Source organism: Bos indicus, chromosome X (assembly GCF_029378745.1).
Source record: "Bos indicus isolate NIAB-ARS_2022 breed Sahiwal x Tharparkar chromosome X, NIAB-ARS_B.indTharparkar_mat_pri_1.0, whole genome shotgun sequence".
NCBI lineage: Eukaryota > Metazoa > Chordata > Mammalia > Artiodactyla > Bovidae > Bos > Bos indicus.
The window spans coordinates 40,959,831-40,982,182 of NC_091789.1; positions in this window are offsets into that span (position 1 = coordinate 40,959,831).

Below are 22,352 nucleotides of genomic sequence, written 5' to 3' on the forward strand. Positions count from 1 at the left end.
TCCAACCATCTCATACTCCAACATCCCCTTCTCCTCCTGCTTACAATCTTTCCCAGCATCACGGTCTTCTCAAATCAGTTAGCTCTTTGCATCAGGTGGCCAAAGTATTGGAGTTTCAGCTTAAACATCAGTACTTCCAATGAACATTCAGGACTGGTCTCCTTTAGGATGGACTGGTTGGATCTCCTTGCACTCCAAGGGACTCTCAAGAGTCTTCTTCAGCACCATAGTTCAAAAGCATCAATTCATCAGCACTCAGCTTTCTTTATATTCCAATTCTCACATCCATACATGACTACCTGAAAAACCATAGCCTTGACTAGAGAGACCTTTGTTCACAAAGTAACGTCTGTGCTTTTGAATATGCTGTAGGTTCGTCATAACTTTTCTTCGAAGGAGTAAGCATCTTTTAATTTCATGGCTGCAAGTCACCATCTGAGGTGATTTTGGAGCCCAAAGAAATAAAGTCATCCACTGTTTCCCCATCTATTTGCCATGAAGTAATGGGACCAGATGCCATGATCTTAGTTTTCTGAATGCTGAGCTTTAAGCCAACTTTTTCACTCTCCTCTTTCACTTTAATCAAGAGGTTCTTTAGTTCTTCTTCACTTTCTGCCATAACAGTGGTGTCATTTGCATATCTGAGGTTACTGATATTGCTCCCGGCAATCCTGATTCTAGCTTTTGCTTCCTCCAGCCCAGTGTTTCTCATGATGTACTCTGCATATAAGTTAAATAAGCAGGGTGACAATATAACAGCCTCGACTTACTCCTTTCCCTATTTAGAACCAGTCTGTTGTTCCATGTCCAGTTCTATCTGGTGCTTCCTGACCTGCATACAGATTTCTCAAGAGGAAGGTCAGGTGGTCTAGTATTTCCATCTATTTAAGAATTTTCCACAGTTTGTGGTGATCCACACAGTTAAAGACTTTGGCATAGTCAATAAAGCAGAAATAGATGTTTTTTCCTGGAATTCTCTTGCTTTTCTGATAATCCGGCAGATGTTGGCAATTTGATCTCTGGTTCCTCTGCCTTTTCTAAAATCAGTTTGAACATCTGGAAGTTCGTGGTTCGCGTACTGTTGAAACCTGGCTTAGAGAATTTTGAGCATTACTTTACTAGTGTTTGAAAATGAAAGTGAAAGTCACTCAGTCTTTTCCGACTCTTTGTGACCCCATGGACTATACAGTCTGTTGAATTCTCCAGTCCAGAATACTGGAGTGTGTAGCCTTTCCCTTCTCCATTTGAGATGAGTGCAATTGTGTAATAATTTGAGCATTCTTTAACATTGCCTTTCTTTGGGATTGGAATGAAAACTGACCTTTTCCAGTTCTGTGGCCACTGATGAGTTTTCCAAATTTGTTGGCATAAGGAGTGCAGCACTTTCACAGCATCATCTTATAGGATTTGAAATAGCTCAACTGGAATTACATCACCTCCACTAGCTTTGTTTATAGTGATGCAAGCCTAAGGCCCACTTGACTTCACATTCTAGGATGTTTGGCTCTAGGTGAGTGATCACACCATTGTGATTATCTGGGTCATGAAGATCTTTTTTGTATTGTTCCTCTGTATATATTTGCTACCTCTTCTTAGTATCTTCTGCTTCTGTTAGGTCCATACCATTTCTGTCCTTTATTGAGCCCATCTTTGCATGAAATGTTCCCTTGGTATCTCTAATTTTGTTGAAGAGATCTCTAGTCTTTCCCATTCTATTGTTTTCCTCTATTTCTTTGCACTGATCACTGAGGAAGGCTTTCTTATCTCTCCTTGCTATTCGTTGGAACTCTGCATTCAAATGGGTATGCTGCTGCTGCTGCTAAGTCGCTTCAGTCGTGTCTGACTCTGTGCGACCCCATAGATGGCAGCCCACTAGGCTCCGCCGTTCCTGGGATTCTCCAGGCAAGAACACTGGAGTGGGTTGCCATTTCCTTCTCCAATGCATGAAAGTGAGAAGTGAAAGTGAAGTTGCTCAGTCATGTCTGACTTTTTGCGACCCCATGGACTGCAGCCTACCAGGCTCCTCCATCCATGGGATTTTCCAGGCAAGATTAGTGGAGTGGGTCGCCATTGCCTTCTACATCAAATGGGTATAGCTTTCCTTTTTTCTTTTGCTTTTCACATCTCTTCTTTTCACTGCTATTTGTAAGGCCTCCTCAGACTGCTGTTTTGCTTTTTTTGGCCTTTCTTTTTCTTGTGGATGGTTTTGATCCCTGTCTCCTGTACAACGTCACAAACCACCATCCGTAGTTCATCAGGCACTCTGTCTGTCAGATCTAATCCTTTGAATCTATTTCTCATTTCCACTGTATAATCGTAAGGGGTTTGATTTAGGTCATACCTGAATGGTCTAGTGGTTTTCCCTTCTTTATTTAATTTAAGTCTGAATTTGACATGATATGAGTCACAGTCAGCTCCCAGTCTTGTTTTTGCTGACTGTACAGAGCTTCTCCATCTTTGGCTGCAAAGAATATAATTAGTCTGATTTCCGTGTTGACCATCTGGTGATGTCCATGTGTAGAGTCTTCTCTTGTGTTGTCAGAAGAGGGTGTTTGCTGTGATCAGTGCATACTTTGTTAAGAGAATAAATAGTATTGAGGTTATTTTCTCAATGTCTTCTATTATCCTAGGTTTGAGTCTTCATTTTTCTCTGTGTCCTAGGAAGAGTCTGTCTCTTGTAGCTCTTCAAGCTGTATTCACTCTTAATTTTTCTCAATACTTGTTAGTTTCTCAATATTTGATAGCATAGGGAGTAAAAAGAGGACATAATCTGATGTTCTGATTGAGCCTTAGTTTTAGATATGTGCTAAAATGTTACTAATACTGGGGAAAATATAATTTTCATAAGTGCTTCTTTTTATCTTCAATCTGTAGTGTGGGGCCAATTATGCAGTATTACCCTCAACCAGATGTAAGGCTATTTTTTTTTCTTGTACCTTATGCACCATTGAATTAAGGTGACTTTTTGTTGTTTCTTCAATATAAAGATATTTATTTCTTTGGGGAGATAGTTATGTGAGTTGTGCAAAATTGTGTCAACACCTATTTTCCTCCTCACAAGTCCATGGTCAAGAGAAAGCATTTCTCAGTGTTGTCCACAATATTTTTTATGAGTTCTTAATGGGCTTCATGAAGAAAAAGCTGCACAACAGGGTGAAAGCTCCCTATATATGCAAACTTTGGGGGATTCACACTCTCAGCTAACATACATTCAGCCTTTAGCCATTTATTACAAAAATTGACTATAGTATTATAATTAAGTATAGTGTTATAAATAATTGAATATGATATTATTAAAAATAATAATGTTATTATCATTATTTCTCTGTTGCATTCAGTAAAATCAGTTCCTCTAAACAAATTCTCAGATTCTGTTTTTCCTGAATGTTCCATATTTCGTGTTTTTTTGGTGCCCTATCACCTCAGTTCTCTGATGGGTTCAGTAAGTCATTAATTTGTAGGTTATCCAAGTTTTTCTTGCTATAAAGGTGATAGCAACATTCTTTCCAGCTCTATTTATCTCTAAGCTTAAACCAGAGGTCTGAATCATGTACATTTGATGATAACATTACATTTTCAATATTTTTGTATTTATTTTTTAATGTGAGGAAAATTGCTTTGCAGTGTTGTAATGGTTTTGGCCATACAACAATGAAAATCAACCCTAATTATAAATACATCATCTCCATCTTGAGCCTCCCTGCCATCCACTCAGAGCACTCCTCCAGATCATCACAAAGTGCCTGTCTGGGTTCCCTGTATTATATAGCTACTTCTCACCAGCCATCAATTTTACACATGGTAGTGTATATGTATCAATGCTACTTTCTCCACTTGTCCCAATCTCTTCTTCCCTCAAAGTGTCTAAAAGTAAATTCTTGATATCTGAATCTCCATTCCTTCCCTGCAAATAGATTCAATACCAGTTTTTTACATTCCATATATGTGTATTAATATAGGATATTTGTTTTTCTCTTTCTGACTTACTTCACTCTGTAAGTCAGTTATAGGTTCATCCATCTCACTTGAAATGACTCAAATTAATTCTTTTTAGGACTTACCTGGTGCCTCAGATGATAAAGAATCTGTCTGCAATGCAGGACACCCAGGTTCAATCCCTGGGTTGAGAAGATCCCCTGGAGAAAGAAATGGCAACCCACTCCAGTGTTCTTGCCTGGAGAATCCCATGGACAGGGGGGCATGGTTGACTACAGTCCAAGGTGTTGCAAAGAGTTGGATACAACTGAGTGACTAAAATACACACAGTTCTTTTTAATGGCTGAATAATATTCCATTGCATATATGTAGCACAGCTTCTTTTCCTACTCATCTGTTGATGGACATCTAGGTTCCTTCCATGTCATTGCTGTTGATGGACAACTAGGTTGCTTCCATGTCCTCGCTATTGTAAATAGAGATACAATGAACATTGGGGTAGATGAGTCTTTTTCATTTATGGTTTTCTCAGAGTATATGCCGAGTAGTGGGATTACTGGGTTATATAGTAATTTTATTCCTAACGTTTTAAGAAATCTCCTTATGGTTCTCCATAGTGGCTATATCAATTTACATTCCCACCAACAGTGCAAGAGGTTTCCTTTTCCCCACATCAAACCCAGAATCAATTGTTTGTGGATTTTTTGATGATGGCCATTCTGACTGGTGAGAGATGATACCTCATTATAGCTTTGATTTACACTTTTCTGATATTTAGTGACCATCTGGTGATGTCCATGTGTAGAGTCTTCTCTTGTGTTGTTGGAAGAGGGTGTTTGCTATGACCAGTGCATTTTCTTGGCAAAACTCTATTAGTCGTTGCCCTGCTTCATTCCATATTCCAAGGCCAAATTTGCCAGTTACTCCAGGTGTTTCTTGACTTCCTACTTTTGCATTCCTGTCCCCTATAATGAAAAGGACATCTATTTGGGGTGTTAGTTCTAAAAGGTCGTGTAGGTCTTCAAGAAACGTTCAATTTCACCTTCTTCAGCATTACTGGTTGGGACATAGACTTGGATTACTGTGATATTGAATGGTTTGCCTTGGAAACGAACAGAGATCATTCTGTAGTTTTTGAGATTGCATCCAAGTACTGCATTTCGGACTCTTGTTGACCATGATGGCTACTCCATTTCTTCTGAGAGATTCCTGCCCGGAGTAGTAGATATAATGGTCATCTGAGTTAAATTCACCCATTGCAGTCCATTTCAGTTTGCTGATTCCTAGAATGTCGACATTCACTCTTGCCATTTCTTGTTTTACCACTTCCAAAGATGGAGAAGCTCTATACAGTCAACTAAAACAAGACCAGGAACTGACTGTGGCTCAGATCATGAACTCCTTATTACCAAATTCAGACTTAAATTGAAGAAAGTAGGGAAAACCACTAGACCATTCAGGTATGACCTAAATCAAATCCCTTATGATTATACAGTGGAAGTGAGAAATAGATTTAAGGGCCTAGATCTGATAGACAGAGTGCCTGATGAACTATGCAACGAGGTACGTTGCATTGTACAGGAGACAGGGATAAAGACCATCCCAATGGAAAAGAAATGCAAAAAAAAAAAAAAAAACCCACAAAAAGGCTGTCTGGGGAGGCCTTACAAATAGCTGTGAAAGAAGAGAAGTGAAAAGCAAAGGAGAAAAGGAAAAACATAAGCATCTCAATGCAGAGTTCCAAAGAATAGCAAGAAGAGATAAGAAAGCCTTCCTCAGCCATTAATGCAAAGAAATAGAGGAAAAAAACAGAATGGGAAAGAATAGAGATCTCTTCAAAAAATCATAGATGCTAAGGGAACATTTCATGCAAAGATGGGCTCAATAAAGGACAGAAATGGTATGGACCTAACAGAAGCAGAAGATATTAAAAGGGGGTGGCAAGAATACACAGAAGAACTGTACAAAAAAGAACTTCAAGACCCAGATAATCACGATGATGTGATCACTGACCTAGAGCCAGACATCCTGGAATGTGAAGTCAAGTGGGCCTTAGAAACCATCACTACGAACAAAGCTAATGGAGGTGATGGAAAGCCAGTGGAGCTATTTCAAATCCTGAACGATGATGCTGTGAAAGTGCTAAACTCAATATGCCAGCTAATTTGGAAAACTCAGCAGTGGCCACAGGACTGGAAAAGGTCAGTTTTCATGCCAATCCCAAAGAAAGGCAATGCCAAAGAATGCTCAAACTACTGCACAACTGCACTCATCTCACATTCTAGTAAAGTAATGTTCAAAATTCTCCAAGCCAGGCTTCAGCAATACATAAACCATGAACTCCCAGATGTTCAAGCTGGTTTTAGAAAAGGCAGAGGAACTAGAGATCAAATTGCCAACATCCGCTGGATCATGGAAAAAGCAAGAGAGTTCCATAAAAACATCTATTTCTGCTTTATTGACTATGCCAAAGCCTTTGACTGTGTGGAACACAATAAACTGTGGAAAATTCTGAAAGAGATGGGAATACCAGACCACCTGACCTGCCTCTTGAGAAATCTGTATGCAGGTCAGGAAGCAACAGTTAGAACTGCACATGGAACAACAGACTGGTTCCAAATAGGAAAAGGAGTATGTCAAGGCTGTATATTGTCACCCTGCTTATGTAACTCATATGCAGAGTACATCATGAGAAACGCTAGACTGGAGGAAGCACAAGCTGGAATCAAGATTGCCGGGAGAAATATCAATAACCTCAGATATGCAGATGACACCACCCTTATAGCAGAAAGTGAAGAGGAACTCAAAAGCCTCTTTATGAAAGTGAAAGAGGAGAGTGAAAAAGTTGGCTTAAAGCTGAACATTCAGAAAATGAAGATCATGGCATCCGTTCCCATCACTTCATGGGAAATAGATGGGGAAGCAGTGGAAACAGTGTTAGACTTTATTTTTTGGGGGTGCAAAATCACTGCAGATGGTGACTGCAGCCATGAAATTAAAAGATGCTTACTCCTTGAACGGTAAGTTATGACCAACCTCGATAGCATATTGAAAAGCAGAGACATTACTTTGCCAACAAAGGTCAGTCTAGTCAAGGCTATGGTTTTTCCTGTGGTCATGTATGGATGTGAGAGTTGAACTGTGAAGAAGACTGAGCGCCGAAGAATTGATGCTTTTGAACTGTAGTGTTGGAGAAGACTCTTGAGAGTCCCTTGGGCTACGAGGAGATCCAACCAGTCCATTCTGAAGGAGATCAGCCCTGGGATTTCTTTGGAAGGAATGATGCTAAAGCTGAAACTCCAGTACTTTGGCCGCCTCATGCCAAGAGTTGACTCATTGGAAAAGACTCTGACGGTGGGAGGGAATTGGAGCAGGAGCAAATGGGGACGACAGAAGATGAGATGGCTAGATGGCATCACTGACTCGATGGACATCAGTCTGAGTAAACTCCGGGAGTTGGTGATGGACAGGGAGGCCTGGCATGCTGCGATTCATGGGGTCGCAAAGAGTCGGACACGACTGAGTGACTGAACTGAACTGAACTGAATATTTAGTGCATATTACTAAATTTCACATGAATTTTACTTCATGGGAAATAGATGGGGAAACAGTGGAAACAGTGTCAGACTTTATTTTTTGGGCTCCAAAATCACTGCAGATGGTGACTGCAGCCATGAAATTAAAAGACGCTTACTCCTTGGAAGGAAAGTTATGACCAACCTAGATAGCATATTGAAAAGCAGAGACATTACTTTGCCAACAAAGGTCCGTTTAGTCAAGGCTATGGTTTTTCCCGTGGTCATGTATGGATGTGAGAGTTGGACTGTGAAGAAAGCTGTGCGCTCAAGAATTGATGCCTTTGAACTGTGGTGTTGGAGAAGACTCTTGAGAGTCCCTTGGACTGCAAGGAGATCCAGCCAGTCCATTCTGAAGGAGATCAGCCCTGGGATTTCTTTGGAAGGACTAATGCTGAAGCTGAAACTCCAGTACTTTGCCCACATCATGTGAAGAGTTGACTCACTGAAAAAGACTCTGATGCTGGGAGGGATTGTTGCAGGAGGAGAAGGGGATGACAGAGGATGAGATGGCTGGATGGCATCACTGACTCAATGGACGTGAGTCTCAGTGAACTCCGTGAGCTGGTGATGGACAGGGAGGCCTGGCGTGCTGTGATTCATGGATTCACAAAAAGTTGCACACGGCTGAGCAACTGAACTGAACTGAACTGATTATTTAGTGATGTTGAACATCTTTTCATGTGTTTATTGGCCATCTGTGTGTCTTCTTTGACAAAGTGTCTATTTAGATCTTTTGCCCATTTTTTGATTGGGCTGTTTATCTGATATTGATCTATATGAGCTGTTTACATATTTTGAAGTTTAACCCTTTATCAGCTTCATTTGCAATTATTTTCTCCCATTCTGATGGTTGTCTTCTCCTCTTTTTATTGTTTCCTTTGTTGTACAAAAGCTTTTAAGTTTCATTAAGTCCCATTTTTTATTTTTGTTTTACTTCCAATACTGTATGAGGAGATTCAAAGAGGATCTTGTTTTGATATATGTCAGACAGTACTGCCTATGTTTATTCTAAGAGCTTTATAGATTTTCATCTTACACCTCAGCATTTGATCCACTTTGAATCTGTGTGTGTGTGCGTGTGTGTGTATAGTATTAGGAAGTATGTAGTTCAATTCTTTTGCATGTATCTGTCCAATTTAACCAGAACCAATTACTGAAGAGTTTGTCTTGTTTCCATTTTATATTCTTGCCTCCTTTGTCAAACAAAAGATGGATGGTTTTATCTCTGGGCTTTCTATCTTTTTCCATTGGTCTATATTTCTACTTTTGTGCCACTACCATACTTTCTTGTTGACTATAGCTTTGTAATAGAGTTTGAAGTCAGGGAAGTTAATTCCTCCAGCTCCAATTTTGCTTTTCAATATTGATTGGCTATTTGGAGTCTTTAGTGTTTCTACACAAATTGTAAAATTTTCTGTTCTTGCTTTGTGAAAGATAACATTAATAGTTTGATAGAGATCACATTTCATCTACAGATTGCTTTGGGTTCAAGGGTCATGTTCACAATGTTGATTCTCCCAATCCCAGAACATGGTGTATCTCTCCATTTGTTTCTGTAATCTTTGACTTCTTTCAACAGTGTGTTTTAGTCATTTTGCATACAGATCTTTTGTTGCTTTAGGCAGGTCTGTTCCTAGGTATTTTATTCTTTTTTTTGCAATGATGAATGAGATTGTTTCTTTAATTTCTCTTTTTGATTTTTCATTGTTAGTATATATGAATCCAAGAGATTTCTATGCATTAATCTTATATCCTACAACTTTATTCATTGATTATCCTTAGTAATTTTCTGGTGGCATCTTTAGGATTCTTTACATATAGTATCATGTCATCTGAAAACAGTGAGAGTTTTACTTCTTTTCCAATCTGGTTTCTTTTTATTTCTTTTCCCTCTTCTTTCAGAACTGTGTTGAAAATAAAAGTGACAAGAATGCACATCCTTGCCTTATCCCTGATCTTAAAGGAAATGCTTTCAATTTTCCACCATTGAGGACAACGTTTTGCTATGGGTTTGTTGTATATTCCATCTATTATGTTGATGTAGGCTCCTTGTAGACTACTTTCTGGAGATTTTTATTTTTTTAAATCATAAATGGGTGCTGAAGTTTGTCGACAGTTTTCTCCACATTTATTGAGATGATAATATTTTTTCATATTGCAATTTGTTAATATGGTGTATCACAACGATTGATTTCCATATATTAACGGATTCTTACATCAATTCAGTTCAGTTCAGTTCATTTCAGTCCCACAGTCGTGTCCAGCTCTTTGTGAACCCATGAATGGCAGCACACCAGGCCTCCCTGTCCATCACCATCTCCCGGAGTTCACTCAAACTCACTTCGATCTAGTTGGTGATGTCATCAAGCCATCTCATCCTCTGTCATCCCCTTTTCCTCCTGCCTCCAATCCCTCCTAGCATAAGAGTCTTTTCCAATGAGTCAACTCTTCGCATGATGTGGCTGAAGTACTGGAGTTTCAGCTTTAGCATCATTCCTTCCAAAGAAGACCCAGGGCTGATCTCCTTCAGAATGGAATGGTTGGATCTCCTTGCAGCTCCAGGGACTCTCAAGAGTATTCTGCTGCTGCTGCTGCTAAGTCGCTTCGTGTCCGACTCTGTGCGACCCCATAGACTGGACTATGCAGCCCACCAGGCTCCCCCGTCCCTGGGATTCTCTGGGCAAGAACACTGGAGTGGGTTGCCATTTCCTTCTCCAATACATGAAAGTGAAAAGTGAAAGTGCAGTCGCTCAGTCGTGTCCAACTCTTAGCGACCCCATAGACTGCAGCGCACCAAGGTCCTCCGTCCATGGGATTTTCCAGGCAAGAGTACTCGAGTGGGTTGCCATTGCCTTCTTCAAAATACCACAATTCAAAAGCATTAATTCTTCAGTGCTTGGCTTTCTTTATAGTCCAACTCTCACATCCATATGTGACCACTGGAAAAACAATAGCCTTGACTAGACGGACCATTGTTGGCAAAGTAATGTCTCTGCTTTTCAATATGCTCTCTAGGTTGGTCATAACTTTCCTTCCAAGAAGTAAGCGTCTTTTAATTTCATGGCTGCAGTCACCATCTGCAGTGATTTTGGAGCCCAAATAAATAAAGCCTGACACTGTTTCCACTGTTTCCCCATCTATTTGCCATGAAGTGATGGGACTGGATGCCATGATCTTCATTTTCTGAATGTTCAGCTTTAAGCCAACTTTTTCACTCTCCTCTTTCACTTTCACAAAGAGGCTTTTGAGTTCCTCTTCACTTTCTGCTATAAGGGTGGTGTCATCTGCATATCTGAGGTTATTGATATTTCTCCCAGCAATCTTGATTCCAGCTTGTGCTTCCTCCAGTCTAGCGTTTCTCATGATGTACTCTGCATATGAGTTACATAAGCAGGGTGACAATATACAGCCTTGACATACTCCTTTTCCTATTTGGAACCAGTCTGTTGTTCCATGTGCAGTTCTAACTGTTGCTTCCTGACCTGCATACAGATTTCTCAAGAGGCAGGTCAGGTGGTCTGGTATTCCCATCTCTTTCAGAATTTTCCACAGTTTATTGTGATCCACACAGTCAAAGGCTTTGGCATAGTCAATAAAGCAGAAATAGATGTTTTTATGGAACTCTCTTGCTTTTTCCATGATCCAGCGGATGTTGGCAATTTGATCTCTAGTTCCTCTGCCTTTTCTAAAACCAGCTTGAACATCAGGAAGTTCACGGTTCACATATTGCTGAAGCCTGGCTTGTAGAATTTTGAGCATTACTTTACTGGCATGTGAGATGAGTGCAATTGTGTGGTAGTTTGAGCATTCTTTGGCATTGCCTTTCTTTGGGATTGGCATGAGAACTGGCCTTTTTGTAGTCCTGTGGCCACTGCTGAGTTTTCCAAATTAGCTGGCATATTGAGTTTAGCACTTTCACAGCATCATCTTTCAGGATTTGAAATAGCTCCACTGGCTTTCCATCACCTCCATTAGCTTTGTTCGTAGTGATGGTTTCTAAAGCCCACTTGACTTCACATTCCCAGATGTCTGGCTCTAGGTGAGTGATCATACCATCGTGATTATCTTGATCTTAAAGATCTTTTTTGTACAGTTCTGTGTATTCTTGCCACCCCTTCTTAGTATCTTCTGCTTCTGTTAGGTCCATACCATTTCTGTCCTTTATTGAGCCCATATTTGCATGAAATGTTCCCTTGGTATCTCTATTTTCTTGAAGAGATCTCTAGTCCCTCCCATTCTGTTGTTTCCCTCTATTTCTTTGCATTGATTGCTGAGGAAGGCTTTCTTATCTCTTCCTGGTATTCTATGGAACTCTGCATTCACATGCTTATATCTTTTCTTTTCTCCCTTGCTTTTTGCTTCTCTTCTTTCAAAGCTATTTGTAAGGCCTCCCCAGACAGCCATTTTACTTTTTTGCATTTCTTTTCCATGGGGATGCTCTTGATCCCTGTCTCCTGTACATTGTCACGAACCTCAGTCCATAGTTCATCAGGCACTCTATCTATCAGATCTTGTCCCTTAAATCTATTTCTCACTTCCACTGTACAATCATAAGGGATTTCATTTAGGTCATACCTGAATGGTCTAGTGGTTTTCCCTAATGTCTTCAATTTCTCTCTGAATTTGGCAATAACAATTTCATGATCTGAGCCACAGTCATCTCCTGGTCTTGTTTCTGCTGACTGTATAGAGCTTCTCCATCTTTGGCTGCAAAGAATATAATCAGTCTGATTTCGGTGTTGGCCATGTGGTGATGTCCATGTGTAGAGTCTTCTCTTGTGTTGTTGAAAGAGGGTGTTTTCTATGACCAGTCTGTTCTCTTGGCAAAATTCTATTAGCCTTTGTCCTGCTTCATTCTGTATTCCAAGGCCAAATTTGCCTGTTACTCTAGGTATTTCTTGACTTCTTTTGCATTCCAGTCCCATATAATGAAAAGGACATCGTTTTTGTGTGTTAGTTCTAAAAGGTCTTGTAGGTCTTCATAGAACCGTTCAACTTCAGCTTCTTCAGTGTTACTGGTTGGGCGATAGACTTGGATTACTGTGACAATGAATGGTTTACCTTGGAAACAAACAGAGATCTTTCCGTCGTTTTTGAGATTGCATCCAAGTACTGCATTTTGAACTCTTTTGTTGACCATGATGGCTACCCCATTTCTTCTAAGGAATTCCTCTCCACAGTAGTAGATATAATGGTCATCTGAGTTAAATTCACCCATTCCAGTCCATTTTAGTTAGTTGATTCCTGGAATGTCGACGTTTACTCTTGCCATCTCCTATTTGACCACTTCCCATTTGCCTTGGTTCATGGACCTGACATTCCAGGTTCTTATGCAATATTGTTGCTTACAGCATCAGACCTTATTTCTATCACCAGTCACATCCACAACTGGGTATTGTTTTTCATTTGGCTCCATCCCTTCTTTCTTTCTGGAGTTATTTCTACACTGATCTCCAGTAACATATTAGTGACCTACCGAACTGGGGAGTTCCTCTTTCAGTATCCTTTCATTTTGCCTTTTCATACCGTTCATGGGGTTCTCAAGGCAAAAATACTGAAGTGGTTCACCATTCCCTTCTCCAGTGGACCACATTTTGTCAGACCTCTCTACCATGACCCACCCATCTTGGGTGGCCCCACGGTTATGGCTTAGTTTCATTGAGTTAGACAAGGCTGTGGTCTTAGTGTAATTAGATTGACTAGTTTTCTGTGATTATGGTTTCAGTGTGTCTGCCCTTAGATGCCGTCTTGCAACACCTACCATCTTACTTTGGTATTTCTTCCCTTGGACATGGGATATCTCTTCACGGCTGCTCCAGCAAAGTGCAGCCACTGCTCCTTACCTTGGAAGAGGGGTATCTCCTCTCTGCCACCCCTCCTGACCTTGAACGTGGAGTAGCTCCTCTAGACCCTCCTGTGCCCACGCAGCCACCACTCCTTGGACATGGGGTTGCTCCTCTCAGCTCTTCCTGTACTGTTGGGATAAAAGCAAATTGACCATGGTGAATGAATTTTTTGACGTGTTGTTGGATTCTGTTTGCTAGGATTTTGTTGAGGATTTTTGCAAATATGTTCATCAGTAATGTTGGCCTGCAGTTTTTCTTTTTCTTCTTCTTTTTTTTTTTTTTTGTAACTTTGGCCAGTTTTGGTATTGGGGTGATGGTGGCCTCATAGAATGCGTTTGGGAATTTTCCTTCTCCAATATTCTGGAAGAGTTTGAGCAGAACTAGTGTTGATTATTCTTTAAAATTTTGGTAGAATTCACTTGTGAAGTTATCGGGTCCTGAAATTTTGTTTATTGGAAAATTTTTGATTACTGTTTTGATTTCCATGCTTGTGATTGGTCGTTACATATTTTCTATTTATTCGTTGTCCAATTTTGGAAGGTTATACTTTTCTAAGAATTTTTCCATTTCTTCAAGTTTTTTCATTTTATTGGTATTTAGTTTTTTGTAACAGTTTCTTATGATCCTTTGTATTTCTGTGTTGTCTGTTGCATTTTCTCCTTTTTTATTTCTAATTTTATTGAGTTAAGCCTTCTCCTTTTTTTACTGATGAGTCCAGTTAATGGTTTTTCTTTTTTTTTTTTAATCTTCTCAAAGAAACGGCCTTTAGTTTTACTGATTTTTGTTATTATCTCCTTTGTTTCTTTTCCAATTATTTCTATTGTGAACATTATGACTTTTTTCTTTATACTAACTTTGTTTTTATTGCTGTTATTCTTCTTGTTCTATTTGATTTAGGTATAAGGTTAGATTGTGTATTTGGTGTTTCTCTTGTTTCTTGATATAGACTCATATTGCTATAAACTTCTCCCACATTACATCCCAGAGGTTTGAGTGGCTTCCCTGGTGGCTCAGATGATAAAGAATCTGCCTGTAATGCGGGAGACCTGGTTTGATCCCTGGGTTGGGAAGATCCCCTGGAGAAGGAAATGGCAATTCACTCCAGTATTCTTGCCTAGAGAATCCCCATCGTCAGAGGAACCTGGCAGGCTGCAGTACATGGGGTCACAAAGAGTAGGACAAGACTGAGCAACTAAGCACACACAAAGGTTTGAGTTGTGTTTTCATTATCATTTATTTCTACAATTTTTCTATTTTACCTTTGATTTCTCCAGGGACGTCTTGATTATTCAGAAGTGTATTGCTTAGCCTCCATGAGGTTATTTTTTTTAATATACTTTTTTTTCCTCTAGTTGAAATGAAATCTTATAACATTGGTGTCAAAAATGTTATTTGAAATTATTTAATTTTTCTTTTAATATTGCCAAGTTTTGATTGATTAAATCTCAATATGGCAGAATAGAAGGATATGCACTCATCTTCTCATGTGTGAAATCCAAAATTGCAACTAACCACTGATAGGCAAATGCTGGATTCCACCAAAAAAAGATATTCCATGAACAAGGGCAAAGGAGGAGCCCCACCAAGATAGTAGTGGTGGAGAAATTGCATTTAGAATCAAATCCCATACCTGCCAGAGATGTTCAGAGGGCTCAAAAAAGCCTTGTATACAACAGGACCCAGAGAACCCACAGAGTCTGAGCCAGACCTGCCTTTGAGTGTCTTCTATGGAGGCAGTCAGCAGTGACCTGCTACAGGGTAAGTGGCTGCAGCATAACTGGGAGAGGTGGTGTGTGAACCCCACCATAAAGACACCAAGCAGACAAGCTACAAACTGGAGAACAATTATACCAAAGAAGTTATTGCAATGTTGTGTAATTTCTAGGGCCACAAAAGATTCCCCAAACTGGGGATCTGGCAAAGGGACTCAGAACCCCCAGGGAGTTTGACTTTGAAGGCCAATGGGATGTGACTAAAGAATTTCCAAAGGACTGGGGAACTAGACTCTTGGAGGGCACAAACAAAACCTTGTGCAAACCAGAACCCAAGGGAAAAGAGCAGAGACCCTAAAAGAGACTAAGCCAAACTTACCTGTGAATGTCTAGGAGACTCCAACAGAGATGTAGGTTGACAGAGGCCTGCGATGGGGTCAGGGGCACAGAGTAAAACAGTACTGGCATAAATCTTTTTGAAGGAGGTGGCCATTACTACCATCATCCCTACCAGGGTTTGGTCACAGGCCAAACCACAGGGAGGGAACACAGCCTTACCAATCACCAAAAAAATTGGATTAAAGGTTTACTGAGCATCAGAGGAAGACCCAGATTCCCACACAGCCAGTCCACCCATCAGGAAGATTCCACAAGCCACTTATCCTTATCCACCAGAGGGCAGCCAGAAAGGAAACCACAATTACAAAAAAACTAACCAAACTGTTCACTTGGATCACAGCCTTGTCTAATTCAGCAAAACTATGACCATGCTGTGTAAGGCCATCCAGGACAGATGGGTCATGGTGGAGAGTTCTGACAAAAAGTGGCCCACTGGAGAAGGTAATGGCAAACTGCTTCAGCATTCTTCCCTTGAGAACCCCATGAGCAGAATGAAAAGGCAAAAATATATGACACTTAAAGATGAACTCCTCAGGTCAGTAGATGCCCAATATGCTACTAGAGAAGAGTGGAGACATAGCTCCAGAAAGAATGAAAAGATGGAGCCAAAGGGAAAACAATACACACGTGTGGATGTGACTGGTGATGAAAGTAAAGCCTGATGCTGTACAGAACAAATTGCATAGGAACTTGGAATGTTAGGTCGATGAATCAAGGTAAATTTGAAGTGGTCAAACAGGAGATGGCAAGAGTCAGCATCGACATTTTAGGAATCAGTGAATTAAAAACAGACCAGAATGGGTGAATTTAATTCAGATGACCATTATATCTACTACTGTGGACAAGAATCCCTTAGAAGAAATGGAACAGCCATCATAGTCAAATAAAAGTCTGAAATACAGTACTTGGTTAGAATCTCAAAAATGACCTTATTCATTTCCAAGGTAAACCATTCAACATCACAGTAATCCAAGTCTATGCCCCAAGCACTAGTGCCAAACACAGTGAAGTTGAATAGTTCTACAAAGACCTACAAGACTGTCTGGAACTAACACCCCCAAAATAAGTGCTTTTCATCATAGGATACTGCAATGCAAAAGTAGGAAATTAAGAGATACCTGGAATAACAGTCAAGTTTGACCTTAGAGTAGGAAATGAAGCAGGGAAAAGGGTCACAGAATTTTGCCGAGGGAATGCAATGGTCATAGCAAGCACCCTCTTCAAACAACACCAAAGAGGACTACACATGGACATCACAGATGGTCAATGTCAAAATCAGATTGATTACATTCTTTGCAGCCAAAGATTGAGAAGCACTATACAGTCAGCAAAAAACGAGACTGTGAGCTGGCTCAGATCATAAATTTCTTATTGTCAAATTCAGTCTTAAATTGGAGAAAGTAGGGAAAGCCGCTAGACCATTCGGGTATGACCTTACAGTTAGTGACAGTGGCAAATAGATTCAAGGGATTTGATCTGATTGATAGAGTGCTTGAAGAACTATGGATGGAAGTTCATAACACAGTACAAGAGGTAATGATCAAAACCATCCCAAAGAAGAAGAAATGCAAAAAGGCAAAATGATTGTCTGAGGAGGCCTTACAAATAGCTGAGAAAAGAAGATAAGCAAAAGGGAAAGGCAAAAAAAAAAAAAAAAAAAAAGGAAACATATATCCATCTGTATGCAGAGTTCCAAAGAATAGCAAGGGGAGATAAGAAACCCTTCCTCAGTGATCAATGCAAAAATTAGAGTAAAACAATAGAATGGGAAAGACTAGAGATCTCTTCAAGGATATTAGAGATACCAAGGGAACATTTCCTGGAAAGATGGAAACCATAAAGGACAGAAAAGGTATAGACCTAACAGAAGCAGATGATATTAAGAGGTAACAAGAGTAAACAGAAGAACCATACAAAAAAGTCTCAATGACCCAGATAAACATTATGCTATGATCACTCACTTAGAGCCAGACATCCTATAGTGTGAAGTCAAGTGGGCCTCAGGAAGCATCACAATGAACAAAGCTAGTGGAGGTGATGAAATTCCAGCTGAACTATTTCAAATCCTAAGTGATGATGCTGTTAAAGTGCTGCACTCAATATGACAGCAAATTGGGAAAGCTCAGCAGTGGCCACAGGGCTGGAAAAGGTAAGTTTTCATTCCCATCTCAAAGAAAGGCAAAGTCAAAGAAGGTTCAAACTAATGCACAGTTGTAGTCACCTCACACACTAACAAAGTAATGCTCGCAATTTTCTAAGCTAGACTTCACAGGATGCGAACCAAGAACTTCCAGAAGTTCAAGCTGGATGTAGAAAAGGCAGAGGAACCATAAATCAAATTACAAACATCTGTTGAATGACAGAAAAAACAAGAGAGTTCCAGAACAAATATCTACTTCTGCTTTACTGACCTCGCCAAAGCCTTTGACTTTGTAGGTCACAACAACCTGTGGAAAACTCTTAAAGAGATCAGAATACAAGACCACTTTACCTGTCTCCTGAGAAATCTGTATGCAGGTCAAGAAACAACAGTTACCTAGATGTCCATCAGCAGATGAATGGATAAGAAAGCTGTGGTACATATACACAATGGAGTATTACTCAGCCATTAAAAAGAATACATTTGAATAAGTTCTAATGAGGTGGATGAAACTGGAGCCTATTATACAGAGTGAAGTAAGCCAGAAGGAAAAAACATAAATACAGTATACTAACGCATATATATATATATATATATATGGAATTTAGAAAGATGGTAACAATAACCCGGTGTACGAGACAGCAAAAGAGACACTGATGTATAGAACAGTCTTATGGACTCTGTGGGAGAGGGAGAGGGTGGGAAGATTTGGGAGAATGGCAATGAAACATGTAAAATATCATGTAGGAAACGAGTTGCCAGTCCAGGTTTGATGCACGATGCTGGATGCTTGGGGCTGGTGCACTGGGACGGCCCAGAGGGATGGTATGGGGAGGGAGGAGGGAGGAGGGTTCGGGATGGGGAACACATGTATACCTGTGGCGGATTCATTTTGATATTTGGCAAAACTAATACAATTATGTAAAGTTTAAAAATAAAATAAAATTAGAAAAAAAAAAAACAAAAACAAAAAAAACAACAGTTAGTACTGGGCATGGAAGATCGGACTCATTCCAAATTTGGAAAGAAGTACATCAAGGCTGTATATTTTCATCCTGCTTATTTAACTTATATGCAAAGTACAACATGGGAAATGCCAAGCAGGATGAAGCACAAGCAAGAATCAAGATTGCCAGGAGAAATATCAATAACCTGTTTTGCAGATGACACCTCCGTTATGGCAGACAGTGAATAACTAAATAGCCTCTTGATGAAAGTGAAATAGGAGAGTGAAAAAGCTGGCTTAAAATTCAACACTTAAAAAAAAAAAAGATCATGGCATCCTGTCCCATCACTTCTTGGAAAATAGATGGGGAAACAATGGAAACGGTGACAGACTATTTTCTTGGACTACAAAATCACTGTAGATGGTGACTGCTGCCATGAAACTAAAAGACGCTTGCTCCTTGAAACTAAAGCTATGACAAAACTAGATAGCATATTAAAAAGCAGAAATATCACTTTGTCAACAGATATCCATGTAGTCGAATCTATAATTTTTCCAGTAGTCATGTGTGAATGTGAGAGTTAGACCATAAAGAAAGCTGAGCACTGAAGAATTGATACTATTGAACTGTGGTGTTGGAGAAGACTCTTGAGAATCCCTTGGAAAGCACGGATATCAAACCAGTCAATACTAAAGGAAATCAACCCTGAATATTCATTTGAAGGATTGATGCTGAAGCTGAGGCTCCAATACTTTGGTCACCTGATTCAAAGAACTGACTCATTGGAGAAGACCCTAATTCTGGGAAAGGTTGAAGGCAGGAGGAGAAGGGGATAACAGAGGATGAGGTGTTTGGATGGCATCATTGATTCAATGAACATGAGTTAGAGAAAGCTCTGTGAGTTGGTGTTGGACAGGGAAGCCTGGTGAACTGCAGTCCATAGGGTCACAAAGAGTGTCAGACACGACTGTGCTGACTGAACTGAAGTGTACTGAAGGCTTGATTTATTTCTCAAGATGTGATCTATCCTGAAGAACGTTCCATGTGTATTTAAGAAAAAAAAATGAAATTTATTGTTTTTGACTGAAATATCCTATAGATATCAACTAGGTCTAACTCTCACAATGTATTGCTTAAAGTTTGTGTTTCCTTATTAGTTTTCTCTCTGAATGATCTGTTCATTTGTTTGAATGGGATGATAAAGTCCCCTACTATTAATGTGTTACTGGCAATTTCCCCTTTTACAATTGTTAACACTTGCCTTATTTATTGAAGTGCTTCTATGTTGGGTGTATATATATATATATATATTTATAATTGTTATATCTTCTTCATGGATTGATCCTTTGATTATTATATTGTAACCTAACTTGTCTCTAGTTGGTTTTATTTGGTAATAATTATTGCTACTCCCGTTTTTCTTTGATTTGCATTTACATGGAATATCTTTCTCCCACCCCTAACTTTTAGTCTTTATGTGTTCTAGTTGTGAAGTGGGTCCCTTGTAGAGAGCATATATAGGGGTTTTGTATTTGTATCCATTCAGCCAATTTGTATCTTTTGGTTGGAGCACTTAGTCTATTTGCTTTTACATTAATTATTCATGTATAAAATCTCATTGACATTTAATTTATTGTTTGGGGTTTGTTTTTGTAGGGCTTTTCTTTCTCTTGTGTTCACTGTCTAGAGAAATTCATTTAGCATTTTTTACAAAGCTTGTTTGGTGGTGATGAATTGTCTTAACTTTTACTTATCTGTAAAAAATTATTTCTCCTTCAGATCTGAATCAGAGCCTTGCTGTTAGGCAGTGTCATTTTGGTTGTAAGCTTTTTTTTTCTTTTTCTTTAATCATTTTAAGTGTATCATGTCACTCCATTCTGGCATGTAGAATTTCTGTTGAGAGATCAGCTGTTATCTTCATGAGGATCCCATTATATGTTATTTTTTGCTTTTCTTTTGCTTCATTTATTTTTTTTTCTTTGTGTTTGCTTTTCATTAGTTTGATGTTTCTTGGCATATTTCTATTTGAGTTCATCCTATATGAGACTCTGTGGGCTTCCTAGAATTGGTGGCTATTTCCTTTCCCATGTTAGGGAGATTTCTGACTACAATCTACTCAAATATTGTCTCATACTCTTTCTTTTTCTCTTCTTTCTTCTGAAACCCTATAATTTGAATGTCGGTATGCATAATGTTGTCCCAGAGGTCTGTGAGACAGTACTCATTTCTTTTCATTCCTTTTTCTGTATTCTTCTCCGCTTATGTTTTTCCTATCTTCCAGGTCAAAAATGATCTTAATGACCCAGATAACCATGATGGTGCGATCACTCACATAGAGCCAACATTCTGGAAATTGAAGTCAAGTGGGCCTTAGGAAGCATCACTATGAACAGAGCTAGAGGAGGTGATGAAATTCCAGTTGAGCTGTTCCAAATCCTAAAATTTGTTGCTGTGAAAGTGCTTTGCTCAATATGCCAGTAATTTGGGAAAGCTCAGCAGCGGCCACTGGACTGGAAAAGGTCAGTTTTCATTCTAATCCAAAAGAAAGGCAATGCCAAAGAATGCTCAAACTAGCAGACAAATGGAGTCATTTAGCACACTAGCAAAGTAATGCTCACAGTACATCAAGCTAGGCTTCAGCAGGATGTGAACTGAGAATTTCCAGAAGTTCAAGCTGGATTTAGAAAAGGCAGAGGAACCAGAGATAAAAATGTCAACATCCACTGGATCATCGAAAAAGCAAAAGAGTTACAGAAAAACATCTGCTTCTGCTTTATTGACTATGCCATAGTCTTTGACTGTGTGGATCAAAACAACGTGTGGAAAATTCTTAAAGAGATCAAAATACAAGACCACCTTACCTGCCTCCTGAGAACAGTGTATGCAGGTCAAGAAACAACAATTAGAACTGGACTTGGAACAATGGGCTGTTTCCAAATTGAGAAAGGAGTACATCACGCATATTATCACCCTGCTTATTTAACTTATATGCAGAGTACATCATGTGAAATGCTGGGCTGGATGAAGCTCAAGCTGGAATCAAGATTGCCAGGAGAAATGTCAGTAACCTCAGATATGCAAATGAAACCACCTTTATGGCAGAAAGTGAAGAGGAATTAAAGAGTCTCTTGATGAAAGTGAAAGAGGAGAGTGAAAAAGTTGGCTTAAAACTCAACATTCAAAAAAAAAAAAAAGTGAAAAGATCATGGCATCACATCTCATCCCATCACTTCACAGCAGGTAGATGGGGGAAACAATGGAAACAGTGACAGACTTTATTTTTGGGGCTCCAAAATCACTGCAGATGGTGACTGTAGCCATGAAATCAAAAGACACTTGCTCCTTGGAAGAAAAGCTATGGTCAACTTGCTGCTGCTGCTGCTAAGTTGCTTCAGTCATGTCCAACTCTGTGTGACCCCATAGATGGCAGCCCACCAGGCTCCTCTGTCCCTGCGATTCTCCAGGCAAGAATACTGGAGTGGGTTGCCATTTCCTTCTCCAATGGATGAAGGTGAAAAGTGAAAGTGAAGTTGCTCAGTCGTGCCTGACTATTATCAACCTAGATAGCATATTAAAAAGCAGAGACATTACTTTGCCAACAAAGGTCTGTAAATTCAAAGCTATGGCTTTTCCAGTAGTCAAGTATGGATGTGAGAGTTGGACCTTAAAGAAACCTGTGTGTCAAAGAATTGATTCTTTTGAATTGTGGTATTAGAGAAGACTCTTAAGAGTCCCTTGAACTGCAAGGAGATCAAACCAGTGAATCCTCAAGGAAATCAATCCTGAATATTCAT